The sequence below is a fragment of the Polistes fuscatus genome, unplaced genomic scaffold (genome assembly GCF_010416935.1).
Source record: "Polistes fuscatus isolate 324 unplaced genomic scaffold, CU_Pfus_HIC Scaffold45, whole genome shotgun sequence".
Lineage (NCBI taxonomy): Eukaryota > Metazoa > Arthropoda > Insecta > Hymenoptera > Vespidae > Polistes > Polistes fuscatus.
In genome coordinates, this window is record NW_025113124.1 from 137647 (window position 1) to 155859 (window position 18213).

An 18213-nucleotide genomic window follows, 5' to 3' on the forward strand; every position below is an offset into this window, starting at 1 on the left:
GATTTCGGTGTAAAAAGGTTTTGTTATTAAATGAATATCACTTGATTAATAGGTAAAACTAAAGTATATTCTTCAATGTTAAAACAAACAAGAGTTGCACAAGTGGTTTACACAATTTTGATCACTTGTAGTAACTGTCACACGGAATATTACAAATGTAACACGAATTATAAACGTAGCGTGTTAAAGTGCGTTACTGTACGCAAGTTGTAATAAACGGTTATAAATGCGCGACGTTTATAATCCGTGTTACATTTGTAATATATCCGTGTGACAGTTACAACAAGTGATCAAAATTGTGTAAACCACTTGTGCAACTCTTGTTTGTTTTAACATTGAAGAATATACTTTAGTTTTACCTATTAATCAAGTGATATTCATTTAATAACAAAACCTTTTTACACCGAAATCCTGTGACTACCTAATCAACGCAATTGATTCTAAGGAGCTTGGGTCCGTGGATTATCGGCATTCAGCACAAATCGTATTTTCTAAAGGACATATTCATCTATATCAAGGGTAAGTACCCCTCATCCATCATAACCTTACAAGTTATTACCTCTTATTGGCTTCCCTAAGATCATCTGGCCCGGATCCCTGGTAGAGTACCGGCTTAACGGACTGACCAAAAATAGGGCAAAATAGTTCTAAACCGTGTAGATTTTCTATATTCAAAAGAAATTGACCGGGATAAGGAACGAATTTTTGTTTTTTTTGTGGGGTTTCTCGTTTAAACTTCGGGGACGTCACATGTGAAAACTGGTGGCAGCGGTGGGATTGCCAAAGCGAGGAACTTTGCTTGTTTGCTTGATTAATTAACACTTCAGAATCATGAGTAACTGATAGTTTCAAAATATTAAAATTCTATTATAAAATTTAAACTCTTGAGATAGCCAGGAAGAAGAGTATTTGCCATTTTAACTTTTCGAACGACTAATAGAAATTAATATATATACATATTTAAAATCATACGGATATAAATTTTTCGTTTTAAAAGGAATTTTAATTCATAGTAACATAATAAATTTTAAGTTTAACTTCACAATAATTATACTTAAAAATGGAACCTGAACAGGGACACGTCAGATCTGACTCACAATTATCCCTCGAAGACTTAGCAGGTATTGAAGGAGGGATTATGAAAAAAGAGTTAATACTAAATAAAAAAATGGACGAAATCGTACAATACCAAGAGAAACTTTTTAGGATGCAGATCGATTTAAGCAAACAGCATGAAGAACTAAGATCTCAAAGAAAAGAGATAGAGTTAAGGGCTCGCCAACTCGAACTTAGGGAGAATGAATTACAGGGATCCTTAGGTGCGGACGTTGGTGGGTTTCGTGGCTACAAAAGGGTACCAACGCCGGTAGATCCGTACGTCACACTCTCCCGAACACCTAACGTATCACGACCAGACTCTCCACACCCATCCGTGAGACAAAATTTAAATTCAACCAGGGTAGAACCTAATAACGACCAACAAGCAGAAATCGATTATTTAAGACGCGAATTGGAATCTTTAAGGAGAGTTAATCAGAATTCTCCACCCCTACCCGCACCACGAACGGTGAATACATCCTTAAAATTACGGGAAATAGCAGAAGCTGTACCAAAATTCGACGGCAATAATATTCCAGTTTCGAAATTCATAAGAGCCTGTAGAAGGGCATTAGATTCTCTTCCGTCCGACTATACTGACGAAACAGAGACATCATTAACCAGTTTGATCGTATCTAAATTAAGCGGACACGCGTACATAGTTGTAGAAGGTCTTAAATTTACAAGAGTCGAACAATTAATTGAAATACTTAAAGACGCATTCTCGCCTACACACAGTTCCAATTATTTTAGGGGACAACTAGCTACAGAATTTAAAAGATCGGAAGAACACGTCCTAGATTATTTTAGTCGAATTAGGGAGTTAACTCAATCGATAATAGAAGAAGAAGCGAAACAAGTCGGTCGTCTTGAAAGGAGAGTGGAAAGAAGAATCGAAGAAGAAGGCCTCGACGCCTTCATTCGCGGGCTACCAGACAATTATCGTACCGCGATACGCTTCGAGAAGCTTACAGATTTCCGTGCAGCTTTGATGAGTGTTTTAAAAATCGACAGGCAATTTAAAGACGATGCAAAAAGAAACGCCTCACCTACATCTAGAAATCGCGTGGCTAATATACGACAAATTAAAGAAAACATAGTCTGCGAGCATTGTCACAGGCCGGGTCATAAAAAAGATGACTGTTTTAAAAAGGCGGTATGTAACTACTGTCAAAGACAAGGACACACGGAAGATAGATGTATAAAAAAAAGACAGGATAATTCAAATAAGTCGGGTCGTACCTCCCCAAATCGTCCTACATCCCAAACAAAGACGGGATACAAAAGTCCAAAGAAATGTTCTTATTGTAAAAATTTAGGACACATAATATTTGATTGTCGGAAATTAAAATATCAATTAGACATACGAAATCCGGGAAACGGGGTGAAGGGAGCGACGGACGACGCTCGTCGTTCCCCGACACCGAAACAGCGTCCACGGAGCCCGAGTCCGAAAGCGGGACCGTCTCAATCAAGCAAGTAAGGTATAACCCAAGGTGGGAATCCCCTTGTGTCACGGGGGTCTCACCACGACTGACTGGACATGTGACACTTATGATTGACACTGGCGCTGAAATAAATTTGCTCAAGAAAAATTGTATTGAACCTTTGACAGAAATTGACAAGACGGACATATTACAATTGACAGGAATAACTCTTGAGAAACAGAGCACATTGGGTACTTCAGTTATTCGCATATTCGGGGAAGACGTTTTATTTCACGTAGTCGACGAGAACTTCCCCATTCATTTCGACGGTATCTTAGGGATGGATTTCTTAGGATCCAGATCCGCTATTATCGACAATACCCTCGGATGTTTAAATTTTAAGAATATGTCAGTACCCTTTTTGAAAAATGAAAGTATTTGCATTCCGTCACGTTCGTCCAAAATTACCTACTGCTACGTTAAAAATACGGAAATTTCAGAAGGTTACATGCCCCGCTTACAGCTTCCAGCTGGTATTTACGCTGGCGAAGCTTTAATTAAAAATAATAACGGTAAAGGATTTTTCAAGATTTCAAACACTACGTCGGAACCATATATGTTTGAAATCCCGTGTTTAGAACTTTCGGATTTTAAGGAAGATACCCTTCTAAATTCAGGATCAAATATCGGTAATGAAACTGACAATCCTGACACGTCCGAGGTCCTATCCTTTATCCATACTATTTTTACCGAAAAGAATGGAGAAGAGATTCCCAAGTTAAATACTCTTGAGGCCAAACCTTCCCTTACTTCCTCTCGAGCCGAATCTGTCAAGGCTCTTCTCCGCCTCGATCACTTGAATTTAGAAGAGGCACGGTCTGTTTGCAAATTAATAAAAGAGAATGCAGACATTTTCTATTTACCGGGCGAACCACTTGGATGTACTGACCTATTGATGCACAAAATCATTACGAGCGACAATGCTCCCGTTCATACCAAACAGTACAGATTTCCTCCGGTCCACAAAGAAGAAGTAAAAAGACAAACTTCGGAATTACTTAAAGACGGTATAATTAGGCCTTCTCTTTCGCCATATAACTCTCCAGTATGGATCGTACCAAAAAAATCGGATTCGGTTATAAATGCGCGACGTGTACGAACTCTTATATAAAATTGGTATAATCAAGCGAAATTGTAAATAAGATAAATTATTAACTTGTTTGTTAATAATTTATAGTAATAAGAAAGTCTGTCTTCCAAGTTAATTAAGTTGTAACGTATAAAGAAGAGTATCTTGAAAAAGACTGCTCTTATGTTAAGCTTCGTTAACGTATATAGAAGACAATCTTGAAAAAGACTTGTCTTGAATAAGAAGTAGTTATATTGGAAGAGAGACTTTTCAAGCACAAATGTATAAGTATAAAATAATTAACAGAGGTAATTAAGATTTAAGTGTTAAGAGTATAGAGGTTGCCGGTAGACTGCCCGAGAGGAGTCCCTAAACTCCCTACGTTGGGTCCCGTACGGCCGAGTGGGAGGTACCCCACTCGCGCTAGGTGCTTCCTCCACTACCGACCCTTACCATCCCGTGGGAAAAGAATGTGCTGATCTTTTAGTTTTGCACGTGCGAAAATATTAGTTATCATTAAGCGCTAAACCGCTGTCGTCAGCTGGGAATGGAATTTGCCTCAGAAAAATATCAGTTGCTATCAACCGCCAATTCTCCGTAGCGACTAAGGTGTCAAGTTACTATGAGGCAGAAATTCTCGGAACTGCACGTGCCTTATTACGACGGTAGAAATTTTATGTGCAAGCTAGCATTCACCACTTTATATAAATGTTACTAACTATTTGTTTTATCAATTATTAATAATTGTCGGAATTTATTCCTAATTAGAAGAAATCTTAATTAGAAGAAAGATGAAATATATAATAACGTTATTTGCAGCAATCATTTAAATAAAGTTAAATGCTAGTAGTAATTGTTATATTATCTGAGTGTTAAATAATAAGTGTCGGTAAAGCAGGTTTTCATATGAACGACAATTGACATATATTTTATTATTACTGTTAAAAATGATAATTGTCGATGGTCGTTCATAAGAGTGCCTAATACAAAATAGGATTTATAGTGAATATAATGTAAATTATTATACGGTTATATGTTATACAAAGGTAAATTATTTAAATAATCGTATCGTAACTATGTGTATGTGTAATTTGTACAAGTAAAAATATATAAGTGATAAAATTTCAAAAATTTTCGTATATATGACGGAAGGACAAATCACAATCATTGGATGGTACGTTTTGGTATATTGAATCGTCACTAGGACGTGACACATGCGATCTCAAGAACGGCCATAAAATTTCCAAGCTTCGTTAGGAAGAGATGCATGTTATTGTCGATTAGGGTCCAGTTGACGATCTTTGAAAATAACTTTATCAAATAAATACAGTAAGGAACAAAAGTATTCGAACAGTAAATATGTCTAAAAGAAAACGATTTGTATTTTTTGTATTATTAACTGTAATACAATATATATAATTGTGCAAGTAATATATGTGTGTAAGTAATAATATAAATAGTAATAAAGTATAAATATGTGTGTAAGTAAAATAAATAAACAAAATTTAATTATAGTATTATGTAACTTTCTTTTTCTGTGCTTTCTTATTTCTTTTTTCGTTATTGTGAAGTAAGCTTAATAAATTTTCTTAAAAATTAAAAGAAAATTCTACAAGACTCCTGATACGTACGAGTCTCGGAAACACGGTTTATATAGATATTTTCGATCGTGAAAAAGTTCAGACACAATTAATATGGTAATCAGTCGCGTCTTAGCATTCGAAGTGTACGGACGTTCAGAGTGTAGATCCGCGTGTTTATAACTATATTGTTTACATTTTATGTATAACGAATAAATTCGTTACCTGGTTGTTTAATTTTCAAATTTTTAACAAATCGGTCACCAGCTCATGGCAATAAACCATTCGCATATCCTTGACCGGGATATGCAAACATCAACCACATTTCCACCATGGCAAAAGGTTACTACTCATAGGCGTGAGCATGCTTCTTGTAGCAATAAAAGAGCAAGAATAGATGATGATAACAACAATGTTCCTCGAAGTAATGGAATACCCGAAACCGTTAACAGATTCTCGGTCTTAACTTCAAGTATAGTCACAGATTGCGATATGCCGCAAAACGAACAAGTGCAGAAAATACCACTACCTCCTCCAATTTACATAGATGACGTCCTTGACATTCAATCTTTAACTAAATGCCTAAATAATGCAGTTAAAAAAGATAATTACACCTATAAAATTAGTAATAATCAGGTTCGTATATTACCAGCAGATGCGGACTCCTACAGAAATATTACTAAAACCTTAAAAACATTAAATGCTAGCTTTCACACATTTCAATTAAAACAAGAACGTTCGTTTAGAGTTGTGTTACGTAACGTACATCACTCTGCTGATTTGAACGACCTGAAAGACGAACTAATGGAGCTGGGTCACGAAGTTGTAAACATCAGTAATATTTATCACAGAGCTACACACAACCCACTATCCATGTTCTTTATTGACCTTAAACAAAAACCTAACAACAACATGGTCTACAATATAAAAAAACTGAATAACACAATAGTCAAATTTGAATCACCACGTAAGAAAAAGGAAATTGTTCAATGCAAGAGATGTCAAAAGTATGGTCACACTCAAAAGTATTGCAATCGCAATTTTCAGTGTGTTAAATGTTCTGGTCAGCATGCTACGGCAGATTGTAAGAAATCTATAGATACTCCACCAACTTGTTTCCTCTGCGGTGCCAACCATACTGCGAACTACAAAGGGTGCCCTTCCTACCAAGAGATGTACAAAAAGACGTTTCCAACACCTAGAATAAGGAAAACTGTAAATATTCAATCTAATCTCGAAACCAACCCACCGGTAAACATTCAACGTTACGCCGACAATCTATGTCTTACGCACAAGCCGTAAATAAAAATATACAAATATCAGATACTTCAAATCCGCAGCATTCAAATAACGTAAACAATAATAACGGCTCAAGTCTTACAGATTCTATAAGTAGACTAGAAAAACTCATCGAAAAACAAAGTGAACTAATAAATAAACAAATCGAACAATCAAACAATCTCATTTCATTATTAACGGTAGTAGTAAGTAAGCTGTCGTGTACTAATAAATAATGAAGACATTACGCATTGCCCTTTGGAACGCTAATGGCCTAATGAAACGTAAATTGGAGCTGGAAGCATTTTTAAAATTATATGACATACAAATTATATTAATATCGGAGACACACTTACGGTTAAAAATTATTTTAAAATCTTCGGTTATAAGATGTACTCCACGAATCATCCAAGTGGAAGGGCACATGGTGGTACTGCGATTCTAGTTAAATCTAACATAAGACATTACGAGCTTGCGCCATATAAACAAGATCATCTTCAGGCAACAAGTGTCATGATATATGACTGGCATTGCCCAATAGCTTTCTCGGCAGTGTACAGTCCTCCTAGACATACTATCAAAAAAGAAGATTTTGATAATTTCTTCGAAAGTCTAGGCTCTAGATTCTTAGCCGGAGGTGACTTTAATGCCAAACATAACATCTGGGGTAGTAGAATTATAACACCAAGAGGTAAAGCACTCTCAAAAAGTATCGAAACTAATAGATTATGTTGCATTAGTTCAGGTGAGCCTACCTACTGGCCAACTGATGTAAATAAAATCCCTGACTTGCTTGATTTTTTTATCGCTAAAAATTATCTCCTCGATATATACAGGTCTGCTCTTCATTTGACCTTTCTTCCGATCACACTCCAATCATAGCAACAATAAATACAACTATTATCGACAAAAAGCCACCAATCTCCTTATACAATAGACTAACAAATTGGGATTTCTTCCGCGAAACATTCAATAATACTGTTGATACCACTTTACCATTGAAAACAACTGATGATGTGGACCATGCAGTAAACCATTTAACGCACAACATAATAAATGCAGTTCGAGCCTCTACACCTTCTCTGGAGTATATTTCTGGTCATGACTATCCTGCATATATTTTAAATAAAATTGTAGAAAAACGTAAGTTGCGTAGAAATTGGCACAATAGTAGATCTCCTGAGGACAAACGTAAACTTAATAAAGCTACCAAAGTGTTAAAAAAAATACTGCAGAACTTTAAAAATGAAGGTCTTCAAAGTTACCTTCAGAACTTAACTCCTACTGCAGACTCTAACTATTCACTCTGGAAAGCAACAAGGCGTTTTACTCGTCCAATTCAAGACATTCCACCTATCCGTCAGTCCCAGGGTGAATGGGCAAGAAAACCAATAGATAAAGCCAATCTCTTCGCCTCCTACCTGGCAGATGTATTCAAACCATCTTCACCTTCAGTACCTGCAGAAGATGAAGACGTCTGGACATTTATGCACTCACCTTTCCAATTATCTCCACAAATAAACCGTTTACCTCAATGGAAGTCAAAGCAACAATTGCATCACACGTCAATCCGAAAAAAGCACCTGGCCTCGACTTAATCAACGGAAAGATGATCAAAGAATTACCAAAAAAAGGAATAGCGTATATTACCTCACTATTCAACGCCATTTTACGCCTAGGCTACTATCCTACTTCATGGAAAGTAGCAGTGATTACACTCATTCACAAGCCAGGTAAACCACCTCACGACGTTACGTCATACCGACCAATCAGTCTCTTATCCTCTTTATCTAAGCTATTTGAAAAAATGTTCACTAATCGCCTACTAAATGTCTTGGATGTCCCTACTCTTCCCGACCATCAGTTCGGGTTTCGGAAATACCATTCAACAATTGAACAGGTCCATAGAATAACTCGTCAACTATCGCAAGATCTTGAAAAGAAAAAATACTGCTCCGCAGTATTCCTGGACATAAGGCAAGCTTTCGACAAAGTCTGGCACACCGGACTACTTTATAAACTTAAGAAAATATTTCCATATCCTTTTTTCCTGATCCTTAAATCCTACCTTACAGATAGAAAATTCATGGTTAAATATCAAAACCAATTCACTTCAGCTATCCAATCTTGTCCGGTGTTCCACAAGGCAGCGTACTTGGGCCCATACTGTACACAATTTACACGGCAGATCTACCTACCTCGGAAGGGATAACTACTGCTACATTTGCAGACGATACAGCTCTGCTAGCATCTGAGAGTGATCCACGAAACGCGACTGATATTCTCCAACGTCATCTGCACTTACTAGAAAAATGGTGTCAGAAATGGCGAATCAATATCAACGAAAGTAAATCAGCTCATATAACCTTCACATTGCGCAGAGGCACGTGTCCCCCTGTGGTCATTAATGGGGTAAATATTCTGTTAGAGACTCGATCAAATATTTAGGTATTATCCTAGACAAAAGGCTGACATGGAAGCAACATATACAAACCAAAGTAAAACACCTCAAAGAACGAGTAAGAAAAATTTATTGGCTGTTTGGTAGATCGTCTAAGTTAGATTTGGAAAAAAAGCTCGCTATCTATAAAGCTATTCTAAAACCCATATGGACTTACGGAATCCAACTATGGGGAACTGCGAGTAACTCCAATATAGAGATTTTACAGAGGTTCCAATCAAAAACTCTACGAAACATCTGCAATGCCCCATGGTACGTTACAAACGAAAGAATTCATCAAGATTTAAGAATATCTACAATAAAAGAAGAAATTGTTAGCTTCAGTGAACGCTACAACTCCCGTTTAGCCAAACATCCCAACCCTTTAGCAAAAAATTTACTGGAAGCAAATGAACTAGTACGAAGACTAAAAAGGTTCTACCCTTCTGACCTTAAAACAAGATTTGAATGATTTAAAACATAGTAATATTATTTGAGTCTAATGTATTATATCTACACTCACCATTGTAAATCTTATTTATTTACATTTCATGTTATTACATCACGCCAGCCTAAAGTACTTATAATTCTCGTCGAGAATTGATTGTATGTTCTGTAATGAATAAAAAAAAAAAAAAAAAAAAAAAAAATTATTGGGAACATATTTTCTGGATCGTTTTTTGGAATATCACGGATTTTCTTTCGCCAATATTTATTTATAGATATTGAGTATTCTTGTTTGAGTTGTTGTTTAACCTACGATAATGTGTCTTTCAGCATCGTAAGTTCTGGATTATCATGATATTCGAACCTCCTGTACGCCCGATTTATTCTCGTCATGAGATAGCTTTTTGTCTTCCGTATCTTTCTTATGCGTTCATTAGAGTATACTTCCATTGAGTCTCGGTGTTTTATTTTCGGTACCGTTGAGTTTATTCCTTTTTTTATAGCCTCGTTCATCACTGCCAGATAACTATTTATTTCGTTGTTCGATAGGTTTCTATCTCTGGGTATCTTTATTCTACAATAGTTATTTAGAAATCTCCGAAATTTGTCCCAGTCGGTTCGTCTGTAGTTTAAAGAATATGAAATGTCCTGCTCTTCTAAAGTAAAAAGAGTATCTTTTTCTTTGGAGATCGTCATCGATACCGCATTGTGGTCGCTATCGTAGGGTAAACATCTCAAGTTTCCGTCTTTGTCGGTGTTGTGGAACTCTAATCTACAGTCCGCTATACAGATATCTATGTATGAGTTTCCTCTGGGAAATGAGGGGATATCTGTGCTCCTTAGACAAGCTTTATACTCTATGTCGTTATCTTGCAGCCAATTGAAGAGAAATGTTCCTCTTGGATTGCATGTGTTATTTTTCCAGTATTGGTGTTTCGCGTTCAAATCACCTGCTATTACGTAGTAGTTATTCGATGCTTCCAGTTTCAGGTATCGGAACATTTTCGCGAATTCGAGATGGAATTCTTTTTTGTGGTTACCTGCCGCGTAAGCTGCAATTATGTATATCGAAACGCCATCGGTGAGGTTGAGTTTTATCACAGTTGTTTCTATTATTTTCGAGTTCGTAAGTGCTTGCAGATTTATATTGGTGTACTTGATGTTTCTCTTTATTGCTATAGCGGTACCCCCACCTTGAATGGAGTTTGGTCTGTCTGTTCTTATGATGTCGTAGTTTTGGAATGATATTTTATGGATGCTATTAAGCTTGGTCTCGCTTATGAGAATAATGTCGGGATTATGTGTTTTCATAAATTTAAGAAGAGTTGCTCTTCTGTAGTTTTGTATGAGCGAGTTTACATTTATGCTGACTATGTTGAGTCTTTGCTGTCGGTTTTTTATTTTTTTATTAATATGCGTGTCCATTGTCATTTTGTTCGATGATATCAAAAAGAACGTCCATACGTTTTGAATTTTCGATGACTCTCTCTTTAAGCCAGTCAAATTGCTTTTGGAAGACCTCTATGAGAGTCTTCTTAACGTCTTCGGCTATTTCTGAGATTTTTTGTGTTTCTGTTATCGGTTGGTGGTTTTGGATAACGTTAGTGGCGAATGCTTCTCTGCGACCCACTCTGTTGTTTGTCGGGTTGTTTTTTACGACTTCAGAGTATCGGAGGTTAGGTCTCACATAGTTATTTACTTGTAAGATTTTGTGTTGCCTCCTTTCTTGTTCTACTCGTTTCTTTTCTTTGATTTTGTTTAGCAATGCTAGTCTCTTCGGGCAGCCTTTGTACGATGCAGGGTGTCCATGATTGTTGCACAATACACAGAAGAGGATTTCTCTATTTATCTCTTTGTCTTGTTTGTTGATTTTACATTGACCTGGCTCGTGGTTCTCGTCACATTTGACGCATCGGTACCCCATGTTACAATTGGATGCTACATGCCCGAGTCTTTGGCATTTTTTGCATTGGATGATTTCGGTTTTTCTCAATTTTTCCCATCTTATGACTTGATGGTTGACATATTTAATGCTACGCAATTTTGACGATACGCTAGCTGCCGATATCTGCACAATGAACATTGGAAGTTTCTTGTTCATTTTCAATGCCTGAGCTGTTGTGAATCTCGATACTTTGATGAATTCAAGGTCTTTAATATTCATTTCTTTTAGCTCATTGTGAATTTCTTCTGGTTCGAAACTATTGTTCATTCCTTTAAGTATGAACGTTTGATTCTTTTCAGTTTTTGGGGTGTATGTGAAATACTTTGTATTTGATTGGTCTAAGGCCGCCTTGACTTTATCGTAGTCTTCGTAACTGGATACGTTCAACGTCAGTTTGTTTTCTCCATTGTCTCTCACACAGAATTCCTCGATTTTAAGTTCTTTCTTCAGAGCTGTCGTTATCGTTCTCGCGTTTTTTCCAACGATATTTATCGGAGGTAGTTTACATTTTTTTTCCTTAGTTCGTTCTTGTGCGGTAAGCCGCGGTTGTTTCGGTGTATCGGTGTTTTCTTTTCTTACTTCGGTTTGCTGTTGTTTCGCTTCTACATCGTTCTTGGGGGTTAACGGAGCGAATCTGTTACTAAGCTTTATATTATCTTCAAATGATTTTACGCTGCTCGATTCAGAGATTATATTTGAAGCCGGCGTGGAGCTTGTTCTTCTCTTTTCAGTTTTCTTCAATTTTTCGTTCTCGTTCTTTAATTCTTTATTCATTTTTCTTAGGTCTTCGATGGTCTCAGAAAGATTGTCAATTTTTTTCTGCATTATTGAACGCCAAAGGTCGGTACTTTCTTCATTTACACTGTGAGGTCTTTCTTCATCGGTGTCTTCATATGTTTTTTCCCCCTGTCTGTCTCTCTTCTCGGGTATTTTAGGTTTCGGATTCAAGCGAGCGCGTTTTTTGGTCATTGTATTTCCTTGTGTTTCCATTTCAGTTTTGTCACTATCCATATTACTACTATATGTATATACATCCGTTACTGCCACCTCCTCTGTAGGAGGCTGACATGTTAATCGAAAGTAATTATCGATGGTTAGATTAATATTTTCTTTGCTTTTTCTAATAGTTTCTTACTTATTATAGTACTGGTCGATCCAGTTTCTGCACTAACCGTGAAAATTCACGTCGAATTTCACTCACTTACAAACTCCGGCACGATCCACTCGCCTCGACGGTTCGTGGATGGGTGACCGCTTGGGAACACCGTGTGCTGTTGACATTCTTCTTTTTTTGTCTATTTTTGTTAGAAATATCGTCAAGATGAAACCAAATATAACATATTTTCATAATATAATTTTTTTTTCTACACGAAACCACTTACCGAACGATTCTTTACAACCTCTTCTGCTTTATTAATTGTGTCAGATCTTTTTACCAGATCGATCGAAAATTTTCATATAATCCGTGTTTTCCGAGACTCGTACGTATCAGGCGTCTTGTAGTATGTTCTTTTGTTTTTTCTATACTAGTGTTACGAATTCAATGGTTAAGAGCAATTAATAGATGTGTCTTTCTCGTCAACGGCCATACCGCGATGAAAGTACTAGTTCTCGTCCGATCACTAAAGTCAAGCATCGCTGGGCACGGTTAGTACTTGGATGGGTGACCGCTTGGGAACACCGTGTGCTGTTGACATTCTTCTTTTTTTTTCTATTTTTGTTAGAAATATCGTCAAGATGAAACCAAATATAACATATTTTCATAATATAATTTTTTTTCTACACGAAACCACTTACCGAACGATTCTTTACAACCTCTTCTGCTTTATTAATTGTGTCAGATCTTTTTACCAGATCGATCGAAAATTTTCATATAATCCGTGTTTTCCGAGACTCGTACGTATCAGGCGTCTTGTAGTATGTTCTTTTGTTTTTTCTATACTAGTGTTACGAATTCAATGGTTAAGAGCAATTAATAGATGTGTCTTTCTCGTCAACGGCCATACCGCGATGAAAGTACTAGTTCTCGTCCGATCACTAAAGTCAAGCATCGCTGGGCACGGTTAGTACTTGGATGGGTGACCGCTTGGGAACACCGTGTGCTGTTGACATTCTTCTTTTTTTTTTCTAGTTTTGTTAGAAATATCGTCAAGATGTAACCAAATATAACATATTTTGATAATATAATTTTTTTTTCTACACGAAACCACTTACCGAACGATTCTTCACAACCTCTTCTGCTTTATTAATTGTGTCAGATCTTTTTACCAGATCGATCGAAAATTTTCATATAATCCGTGTTTTCCGAGACTCGTACGTATCAGGCGTCTTGTAGTATGTTCTTTTGTTTTTTCTATACTAGTGTTACGAATTCAATGGTTAAGAGCAATTAATAGATGTGTCTTTCTCGTCAACGGCCATACCGCGATGAAAGTACTAGTTCTCGTCCGATCACTAAAGTCAAGCATCGCTGGGCACGGTTAGTACTTGGATGGGTGACCGCTTGGGAACACCGTGTGCTGTTGACATTCTTCTTTTTTTTCTATTTTTGTTAGAAATATCGTCAAGATGAAACCAAATATAACATATTTTCATAATATAATTTTTTTTTCTACAAGAAACCACTTACCGAACGATTCTTTACAACCTCTTCTGCTTTATTAATTGTGTCAGATCTTTTTACCAGATCGATCGAAAATTTTCATATAATCCGTGTTTTCCGAGACTCGTACGTATCAGGCGTCTTGTAGTATTTTCTTTTGTTTTTTCTATAGTAGTGTTACGAATTCAATGGTTAAGAGCAATTAATAGATGTGTCTTTCTCGTCAACGGCCATACCGCGATGAAAGTACTAGTTCTCGTCCGATCACTAAAGTCAAGCATCGCTGGGCACGGTTAGTACTTGGATGGGTGACCGCTTGGGAACACCGTGTGCTGTTGACATTCTTCTTTTTTTTTTCTAGTTTTGTTAGAAATATCGTCAAGATGTAACCAAATATAACATATTTTCATAATATAATTTTTTTTCTACACGAAACCACTTACCGAACGATTCTTTACAACCTCTTCTGCTTTATTAATTGTGTCAGATCTTTTTACCAGATCGATCGAAAATTTTCATATAATCCGTGTTTTCCGAGACTCGTACGTATCAGACGTCTTGTAGTATGTTCTTTTGTTTTTTCTATACTAGTGTTACGAATTCAATGGTTAAGAGCAATTAATAGATGTGTCTTTCTCGTCAACGGCCATACCGCGATGAAAGTACTAGTTCTCGTCCGATCACTAAAGTCAAGCATCGCTGGGCACGGTTAGTACTTGGATGGGTGACCGCTTGGGAACACCGTGTGCTGTTGACATTCTTCTTTTTTTTTTCTAGTTTTGTTAGAAATATCGTCAAGATGTAACCAAATATAACATATTTTGATAATATAATTTTTTTTTCTACACGAAACCACTTACCGAACGATTCTTCACAACCTCTTCTGCTTTATTAATTGTGTCAGATCTTTTTACCAGATCGATCGAAAATTTTCATATAATCCGTGTTTTCCGAGACTCGTACGTATCAGACGTCTTGTAGTATGTTCTTTTGTTTTTTCTATACTAGTGTTACGAATTCAATGGTTAAGAGCAATTAATAGATGTGTCTTTCTCGTCAACGGCCATACCGCGATGAAAGTACTAGTTCTCGTCCGATCACTAAAGTCAAGCATCGCTGGGCACGGTTAGTACTTGGATGGGTGACCGCTTGGGAACACCGTGTGCTGTTGACATTCTTCTTTTTTTTTTCTAGTTTTGTTAGAAATATCGTCAAGATGTAACCAAATATAACATATTTTGATAATATAATTTTTTTTTCTACACGAAACCACTTACCGAACGATTCTTCACAACCTCTTCTGCTTTATTAATTGTGTCAGATCTTTTTACCAGATCGATCGAAAATTTTCATATAATCCGTGTTTTCCGAGACTCGTACGTATCAGGCGTCTTGTAGTATGTTCTTTTGTTTTTTCTATACTAGTGTTACGAATTCAATGGTTAAGAGCAATTAATAGATGTGTCTTTCTCGTCAACGGCCATACCGCGATGAAAGTACTAGTTCTCGTCCGATCACTAAAGTCAAGCATCGCTGGGCACGGTTAGTACTTGGATGGGTGACCGCTTGGGAACACCGTGTGCTGTTGACATTCTTCTTTTTTTTTCTATTTTTGTTAGAAATATCGTCAAGATGAAACCAAATATAACATATTTTCATAATATAATTTTTTTTTCTACACGAAACCACTTACCGAACGATTCTTCACAACCTCTTCTGCTTTATTAATTGTGTCAGATCTTTTTACCAGATCGATCGAAAATTTTCATATAATCCGTGTTTTCCGAGACTCGTACGTATCAGGCGTCTTGTAGTATGTTCTTTTGTTTTTTCTATACTAGTGTTACGAATTCAATGATTAAGAGCAATTAATAGATGTGTCTTTCTCGTCAACGGCCATACCGCGATGAAAGTACTAGTTCTCGTCCGATCACTAAAGTCAAGCATCGCTGGGCACGGTTAGTACTTGGATGGGTGACCGCTTGGGAACACCGTGTGCTGTTGACATTCTTCTTTTTTTTTCTATTTTTGTTAGAAATATCGTCAAGATGAAACCAAATATAACATATTTTCATAATATATTTTTTTTTCTACAAGAAACCACTTACCGAACGATTCTTTACAACCTCTTCTGCTTTATTAATTGTGTCAGATCTTTTTACCAGATCGATCGAAAATTTTCATATAATCCGTGTTTTCCGAGACTCGTACGTATCAGACGTCTTGTAGTATGTTCTTTTGTTTTTTCTATACTAGTGTTACGAATTCAATGGTTAAGAGCAATTAATAGATGTGTCTTTCTCGTCAACGGCCATACCGCGATGAAAGTACTAGTTCTCGTCCGATCACTAAAGTCAAGCATCGCTGGGCACGGTTAGTACTTGGATGGGTGACCGCTTGGGAACACCGTGTGCTGTTGACATTCTTCTTTTTTTTTCTATTTTTTAGAAATATCGTCAAGATGAAACCAAATATAACATATTTTCATAATATAATTTTTTTTTCTACAAGAAACCACTTACCGAACGATTCTTTACAACCTCTTCTGCTTTATTAATTGTGTCAGATCTTTTTACCAGATCGATCGAAAATTTTCATATAATCCGTGTTTTCCGAGACTCGTACGTATCAGGCGTCTTGTAGTATTTTCTTTTGTTTTTTCTATAGTAGTGTTACGAATTCAATGGTTAAGAGCAATTAATAGATGTGTCTTTCTCGTCAACGGCCATACCGCGATGAAAGTACTAGTTCTCGTCCGATCACTAAAGTCAAGCATCGCTGGGCACGGTTAGTACTTGGATGGGTGACCGCTTGGGAACACCGTGTGCTGTTGACATTCTTCTTTTTTTTTTCTAGTTTTGTTAGAAATATCGTCAAGATGTAACCAAATATAACATATTTTGATAATATAATTTTTTTTTCTACACGAAACCACTTACCGAACGATTCTTCACAACCTCTTCTGCTTTATTAATTGTGTCAGATCTTTTTACCAGATCGATCGAAAATTTTCATATAATCCGTGTTTTCCGAGACTCGTACGTATCAGACGTCTTGTAGTATGTTCTTTTGTTTTTTCTATACTAGTGTTACGAATTCAATGGTTAAGAGCAATTAATAGATGTGTCTTTCTCGTCAACGGCCATACCGCGATGAAAGTACTAGTTCTCGTCCGATCACTAAAGTCAAGCATCGCTGGGCACGGTTAGTACTTGGATGGGTGACCGCTTGGGAACACCGTGTGCTGTTGACATTCTTCTTTTTTTTTCTATTTTTGTTAGAAATATCGTCAAGATGAAACCAAATATAACATATTTTCATAATATAATTTTTTTTTCTACAAGAAACCACTTACCGAACGATTCTTTACAACCTCTTCTGCTTTATTAATTGTGTCAGATCTTTTTACCAGATCGATCGAAAATTTTCATATAATCCGTGTTTTCCGAGACTCGTACGTATCAGGCGTCTTGTAGTGTTTTCTTTTGTTTTTTCTATAGTAGTGTTACGAATTCAATGGTTAAGAGCAATTAATAGAGTGTCTTTCTCGTCAACGGCCATACCGCGATGAAAGTACTAGTTCTCGTCCGATCACTAAAGTCAAGCATCGCTGGGCACGGTTAGTACTTGGATGGGTGACCGCTTGGGAACACCGTGTGCTGTTGACATTCTTCTTTTTTTTTTCTATTTTTGTTAGAAATATCGTCAAGATGAAACCAATATAACATATTTTCATAATATAATTTTTTTTTCTACAAGAAACCACTTACCGAACGATTCTTTACAACCTCTTCTGCTTTATTAATTGTGTCAGATCTTTTTAACCAGATCGATCGAAAATTTTCATATAATCCGTGTTTTCCGAGACTCGTACGTATCAGACGTCTTGTAGTATGTTCTTTTGTTTTTTCTATACTAGTGTTACGAATTCAATGGTTAAGAGCAATTAATAGATGTGTCTTTCTCGTCAACGGCCATACCGCGATGAAAGTACTAGTTCTCGTCCGATCACTAAAGTCAAGCATCGCTGGGCACGGTTAGTACTTGGATGGGTGACCGCTTGGGAACACCGTGTGCTGTTGACATTCTTCTTTTTTTTTCTATTTTTGTTAGAAATATCGTCAAGATGAAACCAAATATAACATATTTTCATAATATAATTTTTTTTCTACACGAAACCACTTACCGAACGATTCTTTACAACCTCTTCTGCTTTATTAATTGTGTCAGATCTTTTTACCAGATCGATCGAAAATTTTCATATAAT

General features: G+C 36.6%; 13 non-coding genes across 13 annotated transcripts; all 13 read left to right on the forward strand.

Annotated features, from left to right (window-relative positions):
- Positions 1-12921: 12921 nt before the first annotated feature.
- On the forward strand, positions 12922-13040 carry LOC122521667. Its single transcript, XR_006304823.1, has one exon. It is a non-coding gene; the product is annotated as a 5S ribosomal RNA (ribosomal RNA).
- A 296-nt stretch (positions 13041-13336) lies between these two features.
- LOC122521679 lies at positions 13337-13455 on the forward strand. The gene has a single exon (XR_006304835.1). It is a non-coding gene; the product is annotated as a 5S ribosomal RNA (ribosomal RNA).
- Positions 13456-13753: 298 nt separating this feature from the next.
- Positions 13754-13872, forward strand: LOC122521691. Its single transcript, XR_006304841.1, has one exon. It is a non-coding gene; the product is annotated as a 5S ribosomal RNA (ribosomal RNA).
- A 296-nt stretch (positions 13873-14168) lies between these two features.
- Positions 14169-14287, forward strand: LOC122521695. The gene has a single exon (XR_006304842.1). It is a non-coding gene; the product is annotated as a 5S ribosomal RNA (ribosomal RNA).
- Positions 14288-14584: 297 nt separating this feature from the next.
- LOC122521696 lies at positions 14585-14703 on the forward strand. The gene has a single exon (XR_006304843.1). It is a non-coding gene; the product is annotated as a 5S ribosomal RNA (ribosomal RNA).
- Positions 14704-15001: 298 nt separating this feature from the next.
- Positions 15002-15120, forward strand: LOC122521697. The gene has a single exon (XR_006304845.1). It is a non-coding gene; the product is annotated as a 5S ribosomal RNA (ribosomal RNA).
- A 298-nt stretch (positions 15121-15418) lies between these two features.
- On the forward strand, positions 15419-15537 carry LOC122521698. The gene has a single exon (XR_006304846.1). It is a non-coding gene; the product is annotated as a 5S ribosomal RNA (ribosomal RNA).
- Positions 15538-15834: 297 nt separating this feature from the next.
- LOC122521699 lies at positions 15835-15953 on the forward strand. The gene has a single exon (XR_006304847.1). It is a non-coding gene; the product is annotated as a 5S ribosomal RNA (ribosomal RNA).
- A 296-nt stretch (positions 15954-16249) lies between these two features.
- LOC122521700 lies at positions 16250-16368 on the forward strand. The gene has a single exon (XR_006304848.1). It is a non-coding gene; the product is annotated as a 5S ribosomal RNA (ribosomal RNA).
- Positions 16369-16663: 295 nt separating this feature from the next.
- LOC122521701 lies at positions 16664-16782 on the forward strand. Its single transcript, XR_006304849.1, has one exon. It is a non-coding gene; the product is annotated as a 5S ribosomal RNA (ribosomal RNA).
- Positions 16783-17080: 298 nt separating this feature from the next.
- On the forward strand, positions 17081-17199 carry LOC122521704. The gene has a single exon (XR_006304851.1). It is a non-coding gene; the product is annotated as a 5S ribosomal RNA (ribosomal RNA).
- A 296-nt stretch (positions 17200-17495) lies between these two features.
- LOC122521705 lies at positions 17496-17614 on the forward strand. The gene has a single exon (XR_006304852.1). It is a non-coding gene; the product is annotated as a 5S ribosomal RNA (ribosomal RNA).
- A 298-nt stretch (positions 17615-17912) lies between these two features.
- LOC122521706 lies at positions 17913-18031 on the forward strand. Its single transcript, XR_006304853.1, has one exon. It is a non-coding gene; the product is annotated as a 5S ribosomal RNA (ribosomal RNA).
- The last annotated feature ends 182 nt before the right edge of the window (positions 18032-18213 follow it).